This window comes from Cyanistes caeruleus, chromosome 17, assembly GCF_971803275.1.
Source record: "Cyanistes caeruleus chromosome 17, bCyaCae1.hap1.1, whole genome shotgun sequence".
In the NCBI taxonomy this organism is placed as follows: domain Eukaryota; kingdom Metazoa; phylum Chordata; class Aves; order Passeriformes; family Paridae; genus Cyanistes; species Cyanistes caeruleus.
The window spans coordinates 8,405,915-8,425,584 of NC_141717.1; the positions used below are offsets into that span (position 1 = coordinate 8,405,915).

Here is a 19,670-nt window from a genome sequence, read left to right on the forward strand (position 1 = left end):
GATGACGGGCAGTGAAATGTCATGCAATCATTTTAGTAACCGCTGACAACTCAGGGACACTGAAACTGTGCCCACACAGGATGAAGACCTTGTCTCTTAACTCATTCTTTTGCAAACTCCCCGGTTTTCATTCAAATGACTCGGGCCTGAAACCGTAAGGGGTTGCAAATCTGGCTCTATTGCCAGTTGAGTTTTCTATTTTTGAATTTTCTATTTTTGAATTTTCTATTAGGCACGTGAAAAAGCAAATTAACAGTGTTCTTGCAAACCTCACATATGTAGCACCAGTATTAGTATTCTCCAGCTCAAGAGAAGCTTCCTTTGGTTTTCATTGTATCCTTTTAGCAGTAGGCTTGCATTAAGTAAGTGATGCCTCTCCAAGTGCATGCTTAGTTTTGTCACTTTCTGTATTTTTGTTTACATCCTTGAGAGAGAAGGCAAGAACTTGGGGCTCAGAGTGACTTACCCTTGTAAATTACAGAGAATGGTTTGGCCTCGAAAGGCTGCGAAGAGCTGAGCTCCCAGCACAGGAGTACTCCATCACTAATGTTTGGGACAACTTGTAGTATGTACCCATCCGCTGTGTGCAGATCCTGCTCTGCTTTCTAGATTTGAAAATGAAAATTCTAGTTTACTGAATTCAGTTTTTGTCTGTACACATAATCTTATTTCCTCTGTTCATAAATGTAGCTATTTAGGCTCCACTATTTTTCCTTCAGCACCTTGCCCTCTGCCTCTTTTCCTGTCCATCAAGTCTTTTATGCTTTCATCTCTGTCTTCTCCAGCTGTTTTCCCCCCTGGTCTCTCCACTGTGGGTTATCAAGGTTGGTGGACGCTGGTACCTGGGCAGGCAGGGGGCCGGGAGAGGGCAGGCTGCACCTGAAGCTTCAGCCCTCCTTCCCAGCTCCCCAGACTTTCTAGGAAATGATCCTCCTCTGTGGGCTCTGGGCTGTTTTGGAACGTTGTCCTACAAATGTCCTGGCACAGTGTCCAGTTTGCACCCGATGTGCCGGAACGAGTGCCGGGTTCGGGGTCATTGTTTCCGTGCTGGCCACACACAGACACTGGATATGAGTGTTTTGATGCTGGCAGTTATGAATCATGCCTTTTGCATACACTTTTGATCAAAGACCTAAAGATGGAGCACTGGGGTTCTGAATAGAAAACATATTTTAAAACACATGCTGAGTGCACCTATTTTCCCCTCGTTATCTAAATGACTGGTATGGATCACACTGCTCTGTGTCACAATGTCTGACTTTGATATTAAAAAAAACAACAATGCTCAAAGCAAGTGGCATCATACTTAACGATGCTTTGTCAAGAGGTGATTTGGCAAGGCTTCTTCAAGATGATTTTATGGTATTTGTGGCTTTGCTTAGCCTGCACACTGGGAAGTGGCCACCATCCTTAAAATTACTTTGTCAGAATACAAAACCTCGCACTTAAGTATCCATCTATGGACTAGATTGTGTGCTTGGTGGAAAAGTGATAGGGAAATTGGCTTTGTGCAGCCTTCTGCCTTAAAAACTTGGCACCTGTATTGAATTGGTAGGTAAAGTTACCAGTCTTGATTTCAGACTTGGTTCATGGGGAAAATCTCTGAGAAATGGAATTGTATATCACCTATATAAAGGAAGATTTTTTTTTTTCCCCTGTTGCTTTGTTTGCACATTACAGTGCAACCAAAGTTAGTATCCTTCTCAATCCGAGTTTCCCATAGTTTGTGTATGTCAAATTGTTTTGCAACAGTTGGAGAAGCTGACTGGTGTGAATACAGTTGTTCCATTATATCCACACATCTTGGGTTAAGTGCATCTGAGGGGCCCTCCAAGGATTTTTCAAAGATTTCTCAGTCTTGCATTTTAACCAAAAATAGTATTAATAGCATTAATAAAATAGTATTAATTTCAGTGTCTTTGCTCTGTGAGTGGAGTAGTGAGTTTTAATACATTTAGAGGAGTATATTTTTGAAAGGCTGCTAAATATTTGTCTGTGATGTAGTACTTGAGCATGGTTTCTGTTATTTTTTCACTTGCCCTGCTAACTACCCTTATACAAGCCTTTATACTAAATAGTTATGCAAACCTGACAATTGGCAATTTGGACAATTGGCAGAAGACAGTGCTTTTCAAACCTGTGTCTGAAAGTTGTGATATGAGGCTACAGTGCTTTTATTTATCTTGTTTTTAATTTGTCTCAGTCCTGTGTTCAAGACTGAAATGGGGGTGCCTATTTTACTTTAGACATAAGTAGTGTGAGGATTTGGTAATTTGTGTCTGCGAGAAAAGAAACATAATCCTTTGAACCAGGTGTTTAAAAGATATTTAGATTTTTATTAAATGCTGGCAGGTATGTGCAATAAGCACTTCATTTGGTAGATAAAATAACATTTTGCTGTATTAAAAGGTTTGCCACTGTACCTGTATGTAATTGAATGGGAATTGCCAACTTGGCAGGAAGAAACAATTTTGAATTGAGCAATTTTGCAACTGAAAACACTTATTGTGCTAGATCCCCTGACCAGCTACATCTGGAGCTTTCATTAGTCGTAAGCAGTTTCCTGCAGTTGTTCCATATTTAATTAAACCAGCTTATAGATACTTCTAAAGAAGTATCAACTGTATCATTTGAGTGATTTCAGTGGGTACTTGCAACGTTCTGGCAGCTGCACCCTTTGCACAAGCTTTATTCATGCAGCATAGCTCAAGTGTCAAAAACAGCAGAATTAAGTGCCCTTCTGAGAATGGGTTGATTTTTATGGGAGGGTCTTTATCTTTGAAAAGTGTGCAACAGCTTTTTGTGAAAATACTGCACTTGCTGCTCGGTCTCTGGTCTCCTTAACACAGCCTGCCCGCGATGGTGGAAGGGGCTTGTGGATGTTGTGCATTGGGAGCCCAAAGGGAAGAAAATAGGATGCAAATCCCTGCTCTGGGGCTGCTGAGGATGAGAGGGATGTGACAGCAGAGCATCTGCTGCTGTGATGTTGCACTGACAGGCTGTTGTGCATCACAGGGATGCACTTGTGCTGCCCAGCTGTGGCCCCTGCCATGGAACTGGGTGTTGAAGGCACTGTCTGTGGGTACGTGCTGCTCCTTTGTGTCTCCTGCTGGCCTTGGGTTTTCACTGCTGCCTGTTTGCCATAAAGCAGAAATGCCAGAGCACTGTCACTGTCAGTTCAGTGAAATACAGCTCTTGCCTGCTGGTGTGGGATCAAAGCATTTCTTCAGTCTGAAATTTAGTGTGTTCTTTTAAAGAAATGGTATGGTTCCTTCAGCATGAAGCTGTCAAAGGAACCAAACATATCAATAGCTCAAAATGTTGAGAGCTGTAAAATAAAAAGAAAGTGTGTTTGGGGTCAGTGAGCAGTTCTAATTCCAAACAAAAGTTAAGCTAGGGAGGACAATCCTGAGGTTCACCAGTGCCTCTCCTTAATTTCACATTTGTAGTGGAAAATGTGGTATTTTTCCTTTTCCTGGCAGTGTGGAGAGCGAGGCTGGGTCCTCCATGGGTTGATCAGCTGAATGTGCTCAACCCTGTTTTTTCTTGCTTTTTTCCTTCCTTGTCATCTCCTGGTGATCATGCTGAGCTCTACCAGGTTAAAGGTGCAAGAAGCAAAGAGTAATTACAGTGTATGCCTAAAGTCTGTAATCCCTGTTGGTTACTGAAGCTAGGAAAGGCATCCAGGGTCTGTTCCACACTAAGGGTTATAAAAACTGTGATCAGTTGTTGTAGCTAAAAGCAAAGGAGCAGCAATTCTAATGCTGCAAAACACTCTGGGAATCATACAGGAAAGAAAACCCAGGAGGCTTTACTCCACTTTCTCTAAGGTTCATCCATCCATTATTTCCCCCAGCCTTTTCCAAATGCTTCCCCAAACTAAGACCGGTGCAGAATTCACCTTGTGTATCATACAAAAGCTTGGGATTCTTTCAGGTTTGGAAATGAGGGTTTTCTTTTGAAGTGCATGTGCCCTTGGAATGTTCAGACTGTGCAGGTGGATTCCCAGCACTGTTTTGCCAGAAACAAACACACGGCCCAGACCTACCCTGTGCTGAGCATCCGTGTGGGAGGTACAGGACAAGTGAGTTTCTGGATGGAGCACAGCTTTCAGTGCAGCACCAGCATTAAAGCACAGATTTGCACAGGGGGTGTGTGTTGAAGGAGGGAGCCTCTGCTGTGGGTAAGGAGCTGGGCTACTGCTGCAAGAGTCACTGTAGTCCCTGGGAGTTCACTCTACAGAGCTGCACTTAAGTGTAAAATAAGCTGTTAAGCTCCATAAAACAAGTGAGTTTTCAAGAAAAAAGGAGCTATTCCACCACTGATTTATCCTTTTTGCTTAAATCAGTGAATGTATAGGTTCCATATATGTAGACACAGTCAAATGGTACCTGTTTAAATATAGTCCACTCTTAAGTATCTTCATGATGTAGACTTATTGCCTCAGTAATCTGAACACAGGAAATGAAGGTTTTCAGAAAAAATTCCAGACCTGAAAAGTGAAAAGAAGCTTGATGTGAGCTAATCATTTGTGTGTTAAGCTTTGGTCCAGAAGGAATCAATCTCTGGAAATTGAGTCTCACTTTAGTACACCAGGCTCAGTGAAACAGCTTAGTTAAGGTACCCTGCATTGTGAATACAATTAATAGCATTGAGCTGTTATGTGGCCAAAAATGATACATTTCTTAGAGAATGGGTCTATAGTACTGACTTGACTGTTAAGTACAGTTTTACTTGTTATCAGGAGGTTAATCATGCTGCAATATGGCTTCAATAACAATTGAGAAGGAGAATGGAGACAACTCATCATTTAGTAATGGCAAAGCGGGCGACAAAACATTTGCAGCTGGAAGGTGCATAATCATTTTTACAAAGTCTTAGCACTTAACAAGGCACATGTTAATGAAACAAACAAATCTTTGCAGCAAGAGAACTAATGTATGCATCATTTAAGGGGAGTATTAGAACTAGATTAGACTGTTGGGCTCCTGCAGCAGTTACCTTGTTAAGCCTCTTCTCTGCGGGAATGTGGGAATGTGTTATATGAAATGGATCAGAAGCCTTTTCCAGGCCACTGGTGTATTTTTTGTTGTGTTGGTTTTTTTATTCCTTAATGTGTGATGGGATTTTGCAGATGTTCCCTTTGAAATAGAAGCGTTTTAATTTTTTAGCAAGAGAAGACCAGCTGTTGTACAGGGGACATACAAATCCCATTTACTTCCTGTCAGCTATTACAAAATGGGTACTTCGTGGTGTAAAAGGCCCTCATTACCTGCCACATGTTTTGGCTCCATTCAGAAACATTTTTCAAAATATTTCTTTCTTTCAGCATTGGAAGTCCATGATCTGTGATATGGCATCTTATTCGTTCTTGCTGAAGGGCCAGGAGTACAATGAAAGCATGAAGTGGTCTTAATTTGTAGCAACAGTCAAATTATATAACCTCAAGGATTAATTTTAATCAAATACTTCCTGATTTTTCTTTATAGTGTTAAAATTAGATCTGGCACTTCACTGAAGCTTTTGCAGTGACTCTTTAATTGGAATACAATGTCCTGTAGTTTTTTCCTTTTGACTTAGACTGGTGGGATGTCTGATTTGGGCAGAGGCAGGAGCATCCCTGCATGGCTACTCAGAGGGCATGTGGGTTCTGGTGTGCATAACTGCTTGTATGACTGGTGTTTGAGGACCAGCAGTTTCAAGTGTTTGAGTCTGATTTTTTAGACTTGGAACCTCACTCATTTCTTATTTTTTTTTAAGTAATGGTAGGCCTTTGATGCTGTCCCATAGAGCACATGTTGAATGGGAGACAGCTCTGTGGGACAAGGGCAAGTTGAAGTCTTGCTTGCCTACTCTCATCAGTAACCTCTTGACATCTTTAGCAAAGTGTTTAGGGCCACATAGCTAAGGGTGACAGGTAGTTTTGGGTTTTTTCAGTTATTGGTACACCAGACTAGTCCTCCTTGGTCAGATAATCATGGTTTTTATCTCTTTCCTCTAGAGGAGCTGAGCTCTGGCAGGTCCCAGCTTTATTCTTCCCTTTCACATTTGGTGCTGCTGATTATGGCTGTTCCCTTTTGAGTGCTTACGCCTGGGTTGAGTCTCGTGAACATGTGGGGTCTGAGGCCTTCTCATGAACAGAGTTGAGTGTCTCCAGAAGACAATTCAGCTCATTTGAGGTGTGCATCTGTGCAGAAGCCTGTTCCTCTGGCCAGCAAGGCAGGGGCCATGGCAGTGATGCTCAGGTACCTGCCATAGATGTAGGAATCGATTTCTCCAGACAAACACCTGGTGTTTGCCTTCCCCAGTCTGCAAAGTGTGCTTAATTAGCATCCCATCCTTCATGGAAACAGTATGGGTTTGAAGAAATCTGTTCTTGTGAAGCAGCTGAGATCTTCAGCAAGGACCAGGAGCTTGTCAGCTGCCATGCATTGGTATAACTCCATTAAAGTCAGCACAGACCAGCTGGGGATTCTGGACCCACAAATGTAATTATTGTTATAATGATAGCATCAAACAAGTAATCATTATTTTTACTCTGTCTTTTCATCTCGAAATGAGAAAATTATTTCCTCTTGGATCAGTGAAAGTAATTTACATTATGCACAATAATGGTCTACATGAAAATATAATTATTATTCATTTGTATGGCACCATCTGGGCACTAGAAGCTTCACAGACACATGTGAGGAAAGGTCCCTGTCTTGGAGAGTTTACAGGCTGAATAGGAAGTTAGAGCTGTTAACAGTTAACCAGAGTCACAAATGGAACTTTGCAGAATTTCCATCAGGGACCTGTCCAGCACAAGGTTTCCACAAACCCTGCTTCAGTGATTCCCACTCAGCACTCAGAGTTTCTCTGTGACTGGCACTGTACAGCCCAGGGGTAGGATGAGTTTAAGGATTGATTAGCATGGATGGATCAAGAAAGAATGCAGAAAGAGGCTAATATTCGCTGCCCAGCTAGTTTTGGGCAAGTAAAGGATATTTCCAGGCTTCACTTGGAAGCACAAAATGGTTTTGATGCCTTATTAGACCTGTGCTTCCCAAGGAGTAATTCCCAAGCTTTATAACAAATCCAGGACTGAATGCTTACTGAGTGTGAGTATTCATTAGGAGTGAAGAGACCAGGCTTTTATAACTGTATGGATATAAAAATTGAGCAACATGTAGCATTACCTAAACATATATACAGTGTAACCTTGCTGAGTACTGAAAGGGTCAGTACAGGACACTGAGATCATATGACTTCTTATTTTTAGAGATGATTAGAGAATTCCTCCAAGGGACAAACTATTTATAACATGTCTATAATTTGCTGCTTTTTTTTTTTTTTAATGATGAAATTAAACCAATAAATGAATACCAGTTAATTTAAAAAGTTAGCTAAAAAAGATTTCACACTAGTGTGTGGTTGACTCCGAGGTCAGATCGTGAATGCTTCCCACATATATTTTGTTTTCAAGCTACTGTTCTGTTGCTGTTCTATTATTAGAGAGTAAGTGGGATGCTTATTTAAAACAATTCTACAAAGCTGAATGACACTGCAAACTTCAGTTTAAGTTGGATTTGGTTGAATGAGTCATGGACACTCATTTCTGCTTCATGCTGCAGCCTTTGCTTGCCCTTCAGATGTACTTTTTGGTTCAGTTATACTGGTGAAATCTGAGTATTTTTCTTCAAGTTGATGCTATTCACTGACTTTTTGTGATGGTCAGTTTTGGATTTCACGCTGTCTGAATTTCTGAGATGTCTCTCATTTTGTTCTTAAAACTCAACCTGTTTCTAGTTATCTTTGTTCTTTATAATTGCATTCTTTCTGATTCAGGAGCACACACAGTTCAGTTAAAATGTCTTCTTCCAACAAAAAGCGTTTGAGGTCGTGACTGTATTGACTAAAGTGAAGCAAGCTCCCTGAAACTACATCCAGCCTGTTGACCCTTACTTGGGAGAGGCACAATGAACCTGAAAAATGACATTTCCAGGGGAGTTTTTTGGTTCTTCAGAATTGCACAACTGCATGTCACAGCGGCAAGTAGAGTCCTGTGTGTTCTACCTGTGACCTCGGTGGGGTGACAACTGGCCACCCTTGATGAGGAGGCCCACACTTGCCAGTCTCATTAGTTATTTAAGGAACTTTTTTCTCACTGTGGAAGTGTACCTGGAACTGTAACTAAATAAATGGCCATTTGCTAATTATGAAAACGTAAACTGGACTGCTCTGTGGAAATGGAGTGTTACCAGAGATCTGGATTGGACTCATCTTGAACAGGCATGTAAATAAAAAATAATCTGTTATCAAGCTAATCCTGCCTTGTAGAAAAAAAATACTCTCATGGAAACTAGCAGCTTGTCTGCAGAGATCTGCTTTTGCCTAGCTGGGGATAAATCTAGGCACCTAACTGTATTGACTTAGATGTTTACAGGCTTGCTTATGCTCCTGAAACTTTCTGTGGGTGCCTGACAGCTGTTTAAATATGTAAATAAGAATTCAGGTGGCTACCTTATGGCATCTAAGTTCAGCAACTTGGCCCACAATGTGTAAAACCAAGGAAACAAGCAGAAGAGGAGTGAATGTAGTAAACAAAGCTGTTAGTGTGTATGCATTACGAGAATAATAATACTTTGCACAGCTACTGTGCCTCAAACTGCTTACATTTTGGCATTCGCTGGAATTGAGTTTAGTCACTCAGCAGCAGAAATAGAAACTTGGAGGTGCTGCCTGCTAGCAGAGTACATGGAGCAGTACCTCAGCAATGAGCTGCCTTTTGGCAGTCTTACAACAGAAGACGTGAAAGTCTTCAGTGCAATATTTTGATAAGTCATTGATTCTTATTAAAATAATAATTATGACAATAATTATAGCTGTAGTTGGCTCTGACTGAGCTGCTAACTGAGTAGAGGACAGGGGGAGGAGGATTGTGAAGTATTCTTGTAAAGCCATCCTGCTCCTCCAGCTCTGTGCACACAAATGAGGATGTTTGTGTCTGTGTTTCTGGGATGTCATGTGCTAGTGCATGGCAGTGCCCATGTGCTGGGTGGGACCCCCCAGGAGAGAGCTGGAGATTCCCATCCAGTCTGCCCTACAGGCAAATCATCACCCCTGTGTCCATGTTTCTAATAAGAGATGTGATCAACATGGGTGATAGTGTTTTACCTGTTTACCTGTTGACAGCAGTACAGTGATAAAATGGTGCAGTAAGCTCCCGGCCATCTGGTTCCTGTAGTTGGCTCTGTGATGTTTGCTGTGTCTCACCTTCATGGCAAGACTATATCATCTCATCCCAAAGCCCAGGTCAGGCCTCAGTGGTGCTGAAACCAAAGGCAAGTTGGGTAGGTTTTGCAGGTAGCACTGTAGCTGTGATGACACTGTCCTGAGCCTTTCTAATCTAATTCAGTATTAAACATTTACACTGGCCAGGCCGGCAGCGCATGACCTCCTGTGCTAAGTGACTGCAAGTGATTAATGACTATTTATTAGGAGAAGATGGTCTCAAATCAGCTCACTTCACAGACAGTGTAAACAGAGATTTCTGCTCCTCACCCTCAGCTCCCAGTTAAAAATACAGTGTTTTTTCTCTTTGCTTTCTTTTGAAGTTGATTTTTTCCATCCCTGGATGTCTAAGAAAAGCAGACTGCACTGGCTTGTTCTTGCCCCTTGTGTGAAGCTGCAGAAGGCATCTAGAGTGTGAGTTTAGGGGTGCTTGCTCCCCTTGGTTAGGGCTTCAGTGAAATGCCTCATGAAATGGGCAGGAGGACAAGCTTGTACTGCAGGACAAGCTTCTGTGTGGGGAAGAGCAAAAAGTTAGCTGTAAGGCTCTGTGGGATCTGAGAGCACAACCAGTTTGTGTTGGATAAATATAAATGCATTTATTGTGCTTTCAGAGGACAGGAATTTTCCAGAAGCGAGTCTCATAACAAATAGCCATTTTAAGAGGGAGTTGATGCAGAGAAAGAACCAGGTTAATTTGGAATTTTGGGTAAGTTTGTGTAGCCTGGTGCTCTAATTCTACAGGTGGGATCCACAGGTTTATGCACATATTTCACACAGCAGAATTTGACCTAAATGTATTTAATGCAAAAGTTGTTATAGGGTTTGTTTGCCATTATGCAACCAAATATATAAGATTTCAGACAAATTTGATACATTATTTAAAGTGGTTTGGTGTTTGTCCATTTTAGTACCATCATGACTCTCAGAGTGAACAATGATCTGGTGTTCTCCCAGAATGTTGTCAATAGCTTATTCTGTAGTTTAAGTTCTTAAGGGGATTTTCACTTTCTGGTTGCACTGATGTGAGTCAAGTCCTGATGTAAATCAAAATATCCAGGAGCTATGAATGAATAACTATGGAAGGAAAAAAGGGGTCTTGCAGGTCAAATGGTTCTTCAAGGTCTCCATTTCTGGACAATGTGGACAGCTCAGCAACTGCTGCAGCTTTTTGTTGCTTTTGAAGTGTCAGTGTAATTTTGCAGGGAGTGTTCAGCAGTCATGCACTGTGCTCCAGATGCTCTCTGTTTGTGGAGTGGTGTCACCTGGAAGGGATAAGTGAAAGGAAGCCCTTGAATTTCATACTCTCCTGGATTTAACCTCAGGGTGTGTTTCCAGTTTAGTTACCAGAAGCAGCCAGGCTTTGCTCTAAACTCTGCCACCTGAGCTTCAGTGCTTTCAAGCCTTTGGTAGGCAATGAGCGAGGTGCTGTGTGTTTTGTTTGCTTGTAAATGTTTGTATATTATTAGTTTTAACACAGCCTTGTGTACTCACTTCCTCCTCATCCTTGAACAATTCCCTCCTGTTTCTGGGGCTTTTGTCAGTGGTTGCAGAGGCTGGTCCAGGCTCCAGCTGGGAACTGCCGAGTTTCAGCAGAGCCTTCAGTAGCTCAGCTGGGACTGTGTTGGTTGGGAAATGGATTGAGGTAACCGGTGAGAAAAGTACTTCAGGTCTGTATTCCACACTTGGTAAATAGTAACTCCATTATGAAATACTGTTTCACTGTTGAATAAATTGGTGTGGGGTTTTTTCCCTTGCTCGCTATCATTGGTAAATTGCTTTCTTCCTAACCTGTGTTGCCCAGTTTGAAATATGTTTCCTGTTGCCTGAAAATATAAACCCTCCTGCAGCATTTGCCTATTTTATGTAGCCTACAGAGAGCAAAACGTATCCTCAAAGGTTTAAATCTGTTGCTAAGGTTAGGATGGTAGTTTCATAGCAACACAGAGATACCGCAGGTGTTAGAATCATCTCTTTAGCAGAGAGTTGGTGGTTTGGTGGTTTCTGTGTTTCTCCCTTTCCTGTTTACTACAGTAAAATGTGTTCAGGACTCATTTTTGAAACTCTCATGCAAACAGAGGCATGCATGCATACCTGTATTCCATAGTGGTCAAATATTTGTGGTCAAATATAAGCAAGAGTTGCTCAGGCTAGAACTTTGCAGACTGAATGTTTCTTAGAAATATTTTGCTTTGCAGCCTACAGTTTAAACAAGTTTGGGATTTGGCAAGTCATCACTTCACCAAGTTCATGCTCTTTTAGTACCAGATTCTTTTAGAAAATCTTCATGTTTAGGTTGGTTCCACCCTTGATCATTATCCTGTGTAAGCATGATGTGTGGGAGATGTTTGTACAGGATGATTTTGAGACACCTTTGTCAGCTAAATTTCACCTTTTGCAGTGTTCTCAGTTGTTTGCTGTAGGATGAAGATGCAGATGTGTAAGAGTTCAAGTAAAACACTACACTGAGGATAACCTGTGGTTCTTCAGGGCCATGGAGTGTCTTCATTGGGACACAGAGTGCAGACATGGATGTAAAATCAGTCAAGAATAGTCTTGTGAATATGATTGTGTTATAGTGGGGTTTTTTATGCAGCCCTTGTATTTTCATTGAAATTGTTAAAGTGAAAAGGGTCTTAAAATAAAGGTTGTTCTGTTGTCCTAAAGTATTCCAGCATACTAGGGAAAACAAAAAATAAAAAAAAAATGATGGCAATACTTCTTTAAGTGGCTTTTATAAATATTGGTTCTGTAAAACTAATATATAATGTTTTCTGTTCTGTGTTCTGAATGGAATTACCTATGATAGGAGAGATTGGTGGTGCTGGGCAGTTACAGCTTGAGTTCCTGCATATTTCTCTTGGTGTTGGTGGAATTATTCAACAATCACTCTCCATTTTTTGTGTTTTTATGAGTGCAAAAACTTTGAGATTTTTTTCCTTATTTTTAAGGGCTCTTCTTATTCTGCTGGCCTTGTTTGGTCTCAGTGGAAGTTGTGGAATGTTAATCATTTAATCCCATCCTGAATTACTAAGGATGCTCATGCAGGAAGACTGCACCCTGAGTTTTTTATGGAAACATTGTGTTGATGGAGATGTGTTGAATCCATTTCTGTTGCATTATGCTTTAGTTCTGATTCTCTCAAGTTTTTAGAGGTCATGTGCTTCAGTGTGTAACTGGTGACTTCTTGGGCCAAGATTTGAAGGGAATGAGTGGGATTTCTAAATGGATTTAAAATGCCTGCTTTTTATTCAAGTGGATTACCTGTGTTAGAATTTAATTTAAATGTATTGATCCCCACCTAAGGAGATATCCAGATTACCCATAAGTGATGATCAGCCCAGGCATCTGCCAGTGTGAGATTCAACTGCAGATATTTATCTTGAAGTTTATGTTTATTCAAACATTTATGTTGTTGTCCTGTATTCAGATCAGCTTCAATGGCTGGTTTATGGTGTTTTTAACAGTTGGGCTCAATGATCTTACTGTCATTTCTGACCTAAATGATGCTGTGATTGTATGAACCTAACTTTGACGAAAAATAAAACAAAGCCTCAGGGTTTAGAAGAAAGGTGCTCTGTCTGTGTGACAGCAAGTGGATGTAGATTCAACTCCCAGCTCTACAGAATGCTGCTTGTGTGGCCTCTCCTGGAGGAGGAGAACATGGGCTGGCTGTCTCTGCTTCCAGTCAAACAGGAGCACTGAGTCACTGGACAGGGACCAGGTTTGTGTGCAGCACTGCCTGGCAGACAACAAACACATGGATTGAAGATGCACTGTGGAGTGATGTTTGCCACACATCTGTGTCTTTTTGTTGTTTGGGGCTTGGTTAGTGATGGAGTGGCTGTTCCAGATAGAGCAGTTGCCCAAAGGAGTATAAAGGACATTCATAACTTGGTAAGTGATTCACTGAGGAATGCAGAAGAGAGAGAAGGTGCATCTGAAGAAAAGCATGAGATTTTTTTTTGCCACAATATCTGCTGGGGATTGCTGTGACTAAGGAGATGGCATAAATGTACTTTGCTGTGACAAATTCTTATTCCAATACCAATGCAAAAAGTGGCTGCTGCCTACAGCCTCTGAGTGTAAGTTATGTGCCTGGCATCACCCTGTGCAGGATTCCCAGAAGCAGGCAAGCTCTTTTCTCTGTTTCAGTTTCAGAGTCTTGAATTTGTTTGAGCCAAACCTGAAACTGGTGGTTAACAGAATGGTTGCAAGCCCTTGCAGTACCCAGGTGGGTTGTGCAGGCACCTTTCCTGCCCCAAAAGGAGAGACCCTTCTGCTTCAGCCGTCTGACAGACCCTGATTTGGTGGGAGGGGTGGTCCAGGACTGGACAGTGATGGTTAGATTCTGTTACCAGTGCTACAGGCTGGGGTTGTGCTTGGCTCACTTTGCAGCAGCTGGTTCTGTTTTGGAGCAGTTGGTGGATGGAGCTCGTTTTATCTTCTTTCTGCTACATCAGTAATCGGGATAATTTTTCTGTGAGCTGCACACATCTGTGGCCCAAAACCTGTGCTCAGCCTGGAGGAAGTCAGTGAAAGGTGACGTTTCCACAGCCCAGCGCTCACTTGCCAGTAGCGGAAGCAGCTTATGCTGCTTCAGTTCTATGCATTTTATTTTTAAGGATTTAACACAGATATTTGTGAAGTCATTTGGTTTGCATGTATCAGCATAAATAAGAGTATCTTCTGAACATACCTAGTTGCAAGCCTAATATTTCTTTTAAGATTACCAATCTCCTTAAGTAAGTGTGTATGAAGGGGAAAAAACAAACATCAAACCCCCAAACCTTTGGCCAGTCCGGCTGCTGAGTGTGAGTGTAAAAGCTTAAGGAGAAGCTTTTCTATTATCCCTAATGCACCAAAGCTTGCTGAATAAACAATATGAACACAGATGTTTCCTCACCAGTGATACAGTTCATAAGAAGACTCTACTCAAGGCATTGCTCAGCTGCAACTTCTGTGTGCACAAATCTGTGGACCAAACAATTCTGTCCTACCCAAGGACAATTCTGTCCTTCCTGTGAAGTTGAACGGGCTTGCTGGGTAATACCTCTTGTGTTAACTGTTTATTAACCACTTAATGAATTACCCAGATGTGTTTAAATTAGCTAAAAGCTCATTTTTTGCCACATGGAAGTGCTGTGAGGATGCTGCAATGTGCTGCTGAGGTCAGGTCCCATCCTTGGAGGAGTGACCATGTGAACAGACATTTGCCTGCTGTTGTAGGGGGGCAGTTATGTGGCTCATAGCTGAGCTAAACCAGAATCAAAATCAGTACTGTACAGAAACCCTTTACAGGCGTTTTAATTCTGGGTAAACTCAGGTTATGGTGGTTTTAACAATTTTGTAAGATGAAAGAGGAATTACTATGAATTGGTTGCAATCTGTACGTTGTGACAAAGCAACTCTTTGCTATTACTCTGGTCAAGTTGCCTCCCTGTTTGCTCTTTTGAAGTTATTTTCCTTGTTTAGACAATTTTTTGCAAGAGTAAGATCTTCATGTTTATAGAGCAGATTTTGACAGCATAGGTGTGGAGGGGAAGCCAGAAACAATGTCCAGATCCTCAGTGGTGCTGTGCCACAGCAGTGGATGTGCCTGAGCAGAGCAGAGGGTGCCCCAGAGTGCCCTGATCTTAGACAGCTCTCACAGTTTGCCTACAGACAAGGTCATGGTTTGTAGAGGAGACCAGGATTATGTCAAAGCTTTAGGGCAAGCTTGAGGAATCTGAGCACTTAGGCTCTGTCCCTGCAGGACCTGCTGTTGTCTTAAAAAAATGAAAAAGAGACACTTGGCACATTGCGAGGACTTGTGTTGTAATAATGATTTCCCACTATGCATTTCATGGGTTTTTAGAGGTGTCAGTTGCTACTGGAAGGTAACTTTAGTCACTTCGCTCATGAGACGTTTGAAACAACTTGTGTAGGATTATATTGTTTTAGAGCAGCTGATTTCTGTTACTATGCTACCAGCTCCTGACTTCTTGGTAACTCTGTTGCTTATCTGCAAATCCCTTTTTGCTGAGAGCTGACTGGTTTATTTCCCCTCCAGGCTGAGCTGCAGCTGCTGTTAGCCCCAGGCAGTGGCACCTGGAAGCTCAGCTCCATGTTCTGTCCCTGCCCTGTGGCCCTGGGCCGATTGCAGGGGGCTGAGTTGGAAATGCTGGAAGCTGCACCCCTCGCCCCACACAATGTGGCTGATTCACCTGCAGGACAACTCATCACTGGTGCAGAGATGAACTTTCAGTTTGGATTCTCCCTTAGCATGCCACAGAAACTTTATTTCTTGTCCGTGTCCGTGCTCCCTCTCTGCTCACACCTTTCTTCTTTCTAAAGATCAGGTTTTCCTGTTCTCCCTTTCATTTTTTATTCTCACTGATGTGTTCCTCTACTTCTGTTCTTCCATCCCTTTTCTGAACAAAGATAATTTATTGTTTCTGAGCGTTTCAGTAACAGTTTTGTCACCTTTTTGCAGAGATAGACCAACTTTGATCAGTAGCAAAAGAAAGTGGTTGTAGAAATCCACATTATGCACTTGCATACTCTGTAGTTTCTTTGTAGCTGGTGCTTAGCATATTGCCTCTGGAAATGTGTTTCTGGCATGTAGCTTTTATTTGTGCAGCGAGGGACCCTGGCAAATGCTTCATGTTTGATATAAACTCACAGTCCTTTCAGCTATTGAATAATATGAATGAGGGGTTATCAACATCTTCTCAAAGAGAGCTGCACTTGGTGCCCTACAATGATGGTGTAGTATGGTATGGCATAATGGGAAGGTTGCAAATGGTGTTTGAAATACTATAAACTGTATTCACAGTAAAATCAATTAAATGTGGAGGGAATTTCTTAGGAAAACTGTGAATTTTCTGATGTTGAATTCTCTTAAATGAAGACAAGAGTCTCTCGGGGAACTGGAAGTTAGTACAGGTATCAGGGTAATATTCTGGCCTTAGTGGGACATGTCTGTGCTTGTGGGCTGTTGGAATATCAAAGAGCAGACAGGAAGCAGGACACAGGCTGTAGGTGAAGTACTGTTCTTGACACATTTGTGTGTGATTCATCCACATCACTGTGCAGGAGCTTTATGTGGCCCTAATGTTTCTGGTAGCTGGGCTCCGGGATGCTGTGCTTGATATTTCTGATTTCTGTCTTATCAAGATCTCTTATGAGTTAAAATTAAATTACAATGTCTGTTATCCTTTAATTTGTTGCATTGGATATATAGTGAATTCTCAACTCCTCTGAACTTGGTGGAAAAATTCCCAATTACAAAATCACAGAATCACAGAATTAACTAGGTTGGAAAAGACCTTTGAGATCATCAAGTCCAACCTATTACTTTGGGGGAGTTACGATTTCACCTTAAGGTTTGTTTGCTCCAGCATTTGTCCTTTGAGTTACAGAGTCCTGGCACAGCTGTAAGACCTGAAATATTTAGCAGTGATTGGTAGTGACTGACTGCAGTCAAAGTCACCTGGAGCTTTTCACCAAGTTGACATTTTGTTCTCTAAGCTCAGGTTGATGTTTCCTTTAACGTTTCTTACTTGAAATCAAGTTCAGTTTTGGTTCACATCACCCAGGAGGCAATACAAGCTCTGCCCTAAGCTAAGGCAGTGCAGTGTGCTGTGCTGTGACATTTATACCCTGGCAGATGCACCAACCTCCTGAGCTGATGTTTAGGCTTCTTTTGCCATTGCAAAGCATTTATGGATTTTTTTTCCCCTGCTTTTGAAATGCACTTTTCTCAAATATAATATAAAAAAATGCACTTAGAATAAATGGTCCCCTATGCCCCATTTGTTGACAAATCAGCCACCCTTACTTAAATATGTGTATGTACATATATGCATATACATACATAAATATGTTTACATGCATATATATGCATATCTCTATGGTGGAGGGGGTTTCTTGCCATGTGAAGCTGGAGATCAAAGGGTGAATGCTCTCCCTGAAAGGCAGTTGGGTGTCAGCCCATCCCAGCTGCTGTGTAAAGATTGATGCAGGACTTTGATGCTGCATGAAGCAGCTTTAGATTCCCAGTGAACATTGTTTTGTTGCATAGAGGAAGACAAGGGCACAAAATCTGTGGAGAGTGAATCTTGAGGAAAAAAACTTCAAAAATAACAAGATGAAATTTGTATTCATACGCAGCTCAAGTGTTTGGAGGTACAGACTGCACAGAGTTGTGCTGATGTGCCAAACCAGCTTTTTATTTTTAAAATTGTTGCTATTAGTCTCTTGCAGCACATCCAAAAGCTCTTGTCACATTTGATTTCAGGTTAAAGCTGTGTAAAGCCTTCAGGTTTTTTTCTAAAGGAACTTTAAATTTTCCTACTCTGTTAGTTGGGAAGTGGTGTCTGCCTGCTACTCTTTTTTTTTTTTTGCCTTTCTGAAACTTTTCTCTTTAGTGTTTAGAGCAAAAACTGCCAACTAAGTTTTGTTTCATGTTCACTCTATGACAAAGTACATAACTGGCACAAATTTTGCTTTTGTAGCTGGAAGAGAAAACACAATAAAGTAAAGAATTGGAGAGGGAAGTAGTCTGTCTTTTATCTAAAGCAAATGTTGATAATCTGGTGACCTTTCTAGCGGCATAAAAGTGTGATATCTTGTATTTATTTGCGGTCTCCTTGGTTATAGAGGTTGTAGTGAGATCCTGCCCATCTTTTTGCCAATTTCTGTATTTTTTCCCCCCAGTGTTTATGTTTGTGTCATCAGGAGTTTGGAGCATAAACAGTTCAGTTTCTGCAAAGGAAAATGAGCTCTCCCTGGTCTGCTAGAAGTTATCAGGAAAATAGATGATAAAGAGGTGAGGAATTATGAGCCTTCAGGGTAGTAATGAGCAATTCCATTCCAGAGCTGTTGACAGGACTGCTAGAGAAAGTTGCCAGAAAGTGATGAACAGCATCCTGCCATGATTGGGCATTGCCTGAAAGATTACAAACAAATATCCAAAATAAATTACCCATTTTTATTGTTGCAGTACATTTATTGAGAGTTTCCTCTGAGGTTCTAAAACCTGGAATAAGATTGGTAGCACTTCTTTGCATCACCAAGATGATAGCTTTGTTTTAAAAGATGTATTCAAAATCTTTGTCAAATAAATAGCTGATCCTCCTTTCTTGACTTGCTTTTCTTCCTTTATGTTTAAGAGATCTGAAGCTGATGCACAAAATAACTCTTATGCACCTGTATTTCCTGTTGCCTGTTGGCATCTTTCTAGCTTGAAAAAGTTGAAAGGACAGATAAGACAGCAAAATGTAACATGCAATGACCTCTGAGCCTTCTCTCAGAAAGCAAAACATGTTTGCAGTTAGAAAAGTGTATTCTTTTATGCTCCAAATTAATCCTGTAGTAAACTTGGAGAAATATGACATAACAAGTGAGGTGCTAACCTTGTTAGTCTTTCTTTGTCATCTGGCAGTTTTTCAGAAACTCACTGTATTCATTATTTGTTCTCTATTTAAATTAGTTCTTTTCACATTTCAGTTGGTAATGCCTTCTCTCGAATTTTAAACCATATTTAAAATGTATCTTAGGGTAAGAATATATAATGAACCAATCACTATTCATGATAAAGCATCCAAAGACGGATAAATTAATACTATGTGAAGAGTCTCTAGTTTTATAATTTCAAATTAATTCATAGCCTGAATTATTTTTTGATTACTAAAGCATTGATAATTTAATAAACCTTGAATTTCTGAGTTCCAGAAGAATTTCAAATTAATGTTACAAGTTGCAGTTCAGGCCTCAGTGAAGTTGTCCAGCACTTCTGCACTAACTTCACCTCAGTTAAATTAAATATAGAGCGATCTTTGTCTTGATTCCTGTAGAGAAGTGAACTCTACACTTAACCCTTGTGAGGCAGACCCTATAGGGATGACTTTTGTTCTGCACAGTGCAAGAGTAGCTTCCCTCATTGTCCTGTGTCTCCTCCTGACTTCAGAGGATGTTACAGTTTATTACTGGGAGTGGGAGAAAGGATCAGTCCATGCTGGGAGACCTCTGGACTCTGCAGGGGTAATACTGTATACAAGGGGACAGAACTCGGAAGTTTTATTCTTGCTGACCTTTTTTTGTGGCCTTTGGTGGCCTCTGTGCCTCATTTTCTTTCTGGATTGATTCTTTTGTCTCTTTGGATCTTATAAGTTTTCTTTGAAGCAGGAATGTTATTTTACTATATGTTCAGCACAGAGAGGCCCCCACTCCCAGTGGGGTTATTCAGGGGCTTTTGTGTTACATGTAACGATGGTCTGCATTGTGAAAAAGGCAAAGCAAACAAACCCAGAGAGGAGAATGTGCTTCTGGTTTGAAGGCAGCATTGTGCATAAATATCTGTTTGACTTCAGGAAACTGCAGTTTATTACAAAATAAATGTTTAGCTGCAGCTTTCC

At 41.2% G+C, this 19,670-nt stretch overlaps 1 protein-coding gene across 4 annotated transcripts in view; it reads left to right on the forward strand.

Annotated features, from left to right (window-relative positions):
• XYLT1 (xylosyltransferase 1) overlaps positions 1-19,670 on the forward strand; it is a 176,826-nt gene that overhangs the window by 1,094 nt on the left and 156,062 nt on the right. The window lies entirely within an intron of this gene.